Raw genomic sequence first — 6143 nt, forward strand, 5'->3', positions numbered from 1 at the left:
ATTATTAATATTATTATTATTGTAATTATTATGGTGAATTATAATTATAATCAATCAATTAATAAATGTAACGAAATACAGTATCAATACAAGATTCCATGTATATTGCATTTATTATCTCTGTAATAATCTACTTTAGTAAGTCTAGATAAGTAAATGTAACAATAAAAACGATATATAGAAGCAATTCTCTTCATTTTTGTCGATAAATGAAAAATATTTATTTATATCTTATAATGAACATTTTTCCATATAACATTTATTATTGTTTACATATCTTAATTTAGAGAAAAAATTCTATTTTTCGAATCTGTATGTTGAAAAGTGTTCTAACTTTATCGTAAATTTTGAAAATTTGCTTCTATACTTTTTACATATATGTTTATATGTAATATTTATGCATTATGATTTTTAATAAGCGTAGATCGTGCTACGAGATAATTTAAAAAAACAATAATTTTGATAATTCTTATCGAAGCGAGTTTATATTGTTATATGTAATAAAACGTGTTTTTCAATTCGCCGTAAAGCCACGTGCGGTAAAAATTGAAGCGGAATATGTATAATATTATCAATATTATGGAAAATTAATTCTGTGGTAAAAATGCCATAATATATATGCATATTCTGTTTAAATAAACATCCGTTTCTGCTTTTGTTCAGTATTTGATAATAATGCTTCGCACTTAAAAGGTAAAATAATAAATTATCAAGTATCGCATTAAGGTTGCGATAAAATATCGTCAATTTGATTAAAAAGAATAATGTCCAATAGCTTCTAATCTAAAGATTTGAGATCTTCTAAGAATTGGAAATTTAATGATCGAATATTATTACATCTTCAACCGAACTATTGATATATTTTAATTTTATCTTATAATTTATTTTTAGTACGCGCGCGGAACACATCTTTCAAGATTCATTTAGAAACATTTATCCTTGCGATAATGATCTAGAAATTTGTATAATGACGATATGAAAAAAGAGACATTTATCTCGAGTGTAACAAAATTAAGCATAAAGATATCAGCATGGATATCTCTGATTCAATTACAATTGTGGGTGGTCCATATATATACGTCTTAAATATCATTGATTTCGCATCAGCACGCTATATCTGGAAATTACGCGAGTAAAAATCAAAATAAAGATATTATCAGGAGGCATTATCAGCATATCAAATGTTCGGTCAAAGATGTAATCGCCTATGATTGATCAATCGACTGATTTGTTGTCGCGCAGATATCAAAAATCGAAGCATGAGTCGAGGAAATTTTGTTAGATAACAGTTATTCGTACAGCATATTACAATTACACATTGCAATGTTACACACTGCACAATTCCACTAATTTTTATAATAGAGTGATTTCTATGTTTTTCATTTAATAAAATCATATAATTAATCTTGATATATTTCAATGAATGATACATTTATTTTAAATATCCATTCTTCTTTCAATTTATTTCTAAATATTTCATGGATCACTCTTTTGGTATGATACTCTACTTTTTTATTTTTATATTCATGCCTATATGGTATACGTTTTGCCGCTACCAGTCTGACCGTACGCTATGTAATTCTTTAATTATTTGTAATTTATCATTATTTGCTGTACACTCAAAAAATGTCTTGCTGATATAGGTAGATTTCTAGGTGTCACAACAAAAATTTATCGCTATTTTTTGTATCTGTTAGAATATTGTCTGTTACATATAGAATTTATAGCAGCAATATTCTAATAATATCTTCTAGAAAATTTAGGTCCCATTGCCAAATGTTAATCACTGCATTGGATAAATATGAGTTTCGATACTACAGCTAGAACACTCTTTGTGAGAAATATAACTGCCAATTAAAACTGCATCGAAAAATTGAGAGAAATTGTTTAAAAGAGCTAGATAGATTGGGCGCGTTATACAAATATGTTAGATGTGAGGATTATATATTTATTTGTTTCTTGCCGCTAATTTTTTCTGTGTACCACAGTCAAACTTTATAACAAGTATGATTGGCCTTACATGGATAGGCGCCACAGAAAAACATTCTTTCTAAATTTCACAAACAGTTCAGATATAAATTCTGTCTCTGTCACTTAGATTGATTAAATGCGAAACATATGCGATATCACAGTATTTGCTAATCATTTATGTACCTCAGTTAAATTTGCGCACCCAGAAAATTTTTGCTGTAGTTGCAATACCACTTTTTTGAGTGTATCTGTATTCTTTCTCGGTTTGTCAAAATAATTTAAGTACAAACATTGTATGTTTATAAATAGTATATTTATATTTTACCAGTCAACATTAAATGATCAAAGACAGTTTTAAATTATTTTGATGAAGAAAAAACATTTATCTTCACCATAATATAGTCCAACAAACTTTGTATTTTTTATACGAATTTGCAGTCCCATGGTGCGGAAATTAACGCTCACAATTGATTGGATCTTCTTTACGTTCGGTCCGCCGATTTCTATCCGCAAGTTTTTATTTTATCCGCACTGATTGTATAAAATTACTTATGAATAATATATATTATAAAAAATTGTTTGAATTTTAAATAATAATTGTAATCTTAAAGCGGAGCGCAATTGGCAGAATGTCTGCGATTGGACGGACTTCGTTCCGCTAATTCCGCATTGTGCATTACGCGTTCCGTACCATGGGATCTCACCATTATTTTTTCATTTCATGCACAACTATATCTGAGCTAATGGTAACATCTGCATGCGATTTTATCGACAATCGTTCATGTCAAAATCCCTATTATCTACGGATAATCAGACAACATTACCCAGAGGGGTGACTTTAAATAATTTTCATTCATCATGGCGTAAGCACGACATAAAACAGTCACGATTTCCGTTATGCATTGTGAAAGGCAGAGAGAGATTGCAGCTTTATTAGCAACACGGGACCTAACCGGATGATTACACAACGTCACTAATCTTTTTCTATATAGAAAATTATTAACTCACGCGACTGTCACAATGATCGATATCTATGCGCTGCGTATATAATTTATGAAAGAAATTCGAGAAGTCTTTCACAGGTAACTTTCAATTTTGAGATTATTGTATTTTTGCAAAATCGATTATCATTTCATTTAATTCGCTTAATCACTTCAGCAAATAATGACGTAAACATGCAAAAGCGATATACCGGAAGCAACAGTGAAATCTTTACGAAATTCTCGTCTCGATCGATTGATTTTGCGAGATCGAATTAGAAATTTGATTACGAGACAATGGAGACAGAGAGACCGTATAAAAACGAAGGTTTCCGGGTTTTGTTACCGAAATTCACTGGCAAGACTGATGTGAATTGACATAAAAATAATATGGGAAAAGAAATTGGACAAAACTTAAGAATTGCGAGTTTTGAATAAAACTAAAAATTTTCACACAGGAAATATTATACATTTAAATTTTACTTTTCTATCTGGAATATGTTCTGAAAAAAAAGAAGGAAAAAAATATTACACTTTGAAATTACTTTGATGAAATATTGAATGTATTTAATTGTAAGTATATATTATATATACAATGCACATGATTGTGTGTGTGTGTGTATGTTTAGAGATTGAATAGACTTATTATTAGATTTTTTCCCGATCTTTTATACTAATCATTAAACGATTTTGCAGAGAAACGTCTCTTCCATTGACCGCGCGCAATTCACGGATGCGTGTAGATACGGTTGCAGACGCGGTCAATCCGAATAAAAGAACGGTAACAAGATCAGCCGGATTACGTAAAAGCGGTGGAAAGAAGACGAAGAAGAGAAGCTCGAATATATTTTTTTTTTTTTATTTCATATCCAACATCGTGAACGAGCTGTACTTTCACTTTCGTAATTAACGTGGATGGCTGTAGCGGAGCGCGCGATGGCTTATATACACGCACTACTAAGTCTGACGTGGAAGGAGCAAAAAAGGGATGAAGAACGCGCAGGAAGATTATGAATTCTATCGTAACATACTCGAACGAGAGATTCGCCACTGCTTCTATCAATGTCACGAGACAATGAGCACCCCAGAATGACCGAGTTATTTTTCCAATGCGCAACTCTTGTAACAGCAGCCTCAGGTATCCTATCGCTCGTTCTGCACGGCTTGAATAAGATATAATAACGGCTATGACGGTATATGGTCGATTTCACTTTTAACCGGACTTGTGCCAAGGAGCCGTTGCTGCTGTATCTCTTTCTGTCTCCTCCCACTCCGTGTTGTATCTCTCTCTCTCTTTCTCTCTCTCTCTCTCTCTATCTCTCTCTTTTCCGGATGCGGCGTGAATTTGCTTTGTTCTCATCTTCGGGCAATCGATTCCATCAAAAAATCTCGTTACTAGGTTTTTTCACCAACGCGAATAAGAATTTATCGCGTGCAACGACGATTCCGCCAACCGGGGATGAATCAATGTTAAAAATCTTAACTGCATCGCTGCGGAAAAAATTTTCTTTGTTTTCATTCCGCATAAAGGAATAGTTACGAAACATATTCGATATTTCGTTTGGATTAAATTAAAAAGTTCGAAACTATATTTTCATTGAAGTTAATTGAATACTGTATAAACTGTCAATTATTTTTGCAAAGCGTATTGAAAAAAATAGCATTATCTTATTTTATCTGAATAATTATGTATACATATACAAACAGATCAATTTTAATTATAAATTTTTAGCAAAATACAACCGTAGAGAAAAAGGAGAGGAGATAACAGCTTGCATAAAAGATCATATCTTATAGATCATTTATTTTAATATAACAAAAAGAAAATGCATATCATGTCATGTGATCTCAAATTACACATTACACGTTTTGAAAATGTATTCTAAAGATCACATAATATAATTTCGTTAAGTATATTATATTTTTTCGTTATTTTTTATATTAGAGATTTCTTGATGATATCGATAACTTGCTTAATAATGTGCAGTCGCGCAAAGTTCACGTCGGGACGTAAACTCGCGGCGGTCGCGAGGCGAGAGCGTGCAACAATTCGAGCACGGCGTCGAGTTACACATGGCGGGCAACACGATATATAGGTTCACGAAGTTAAAGCACAGAAATTAGGAGCGAACCGTGTCCCCTTTCTCTTGCCAAGCCAAGCGTGATATAAAATACTTTCCCTCTCGTGCGAGACAGAACAAGAGCGGAGGGTCGAGCGCTTGAGAGAGGTGATACAGACAGAGAAAGAGAGAAAGAGAGAGAGAGACAGGAGAGGCAGAGAAGGACGCAGAAAAGCGCAGGAGGTGGAACTGTGCCTTACGAGAACGGAAAACCGGAAAATGATCACCGGGACTCGAAGCCCGTGCCGTTACTACTCTTTCATCTTTTTTTTTTCGTTTTATCTTTTATCCATTTCTTCCTCCCCCCGCTCCGGCCTCTATGCATCCTTCACTCAACACCTCCGACATTGTATAGTTCGACTCGTAGAGAGTCATGTCTAAGTCCGCGTTCGAGATTCTAAACCTCGACGGCCGCTACGCTGACTTTGCAGCGCAATCGGTCACGCGAAGTTTAGACACACTTCCGGCTACGCGAAGCCTGTAATTCTGCGATCCCGCAATCCGTTTCCTCTCGCAGAAGGAAGATGCGCGATCAGAGTATCGGTTTTAAATATTCAGCATAGTGAATTTGCGCGCGATAAATTTTTTAAGTGATTTGATCAGAAAATGATAAAGAGATACAGGAGAACAAAAATTAATTCGTTTTATTATATTTCAAAACAAATGTAAAAATTATTCGACTGATCGACAAACCACTCTTTGACGCAAAAGGTTCGTACAGTATATCTGTCAGGTAAAATTGGAAACTAAACTCTACAAGGACTATCTTGGTATGGTTGTCGCGGAAACGCTTTCTCAATAAAGCTCGCCGTCATCCGTATTTCTGCGACACGAAATCGAAAGAAAATCTTTCAATCCGAGAAGTTATTAGCCATTTACTTGTTGCACAACTTGTAAGCCGTCCAACCATGAATGCAATTCGTGGATAAATAATTCGCTTTATATGCAAAAAGTTGTCGATAATTAAAATTTGCCGTTCGTTTCCGATATCCGGATCCTTATACATACATTTCCCAATTTAATTAAAATAGATTATAACTCAATATCTTGGAATGAGAATATAAATGTTACC

This window comes from Formica exsecta, unplaced genomic scaffold (genome assembly GCF_003651465.1).
Source record: "Formica exsecta isolate Colony F162 unplaced genomic scaffold, ASM365146v1 scaffold295, whole genome shotgun sequence".
Classification (NCBI taxonomy): domain Eukaryota; kingdom Metazoa; phylum Arthropoda; class Insecta; order Hymenoptera; family Formicidae; genus Formica; species Formica exsecta.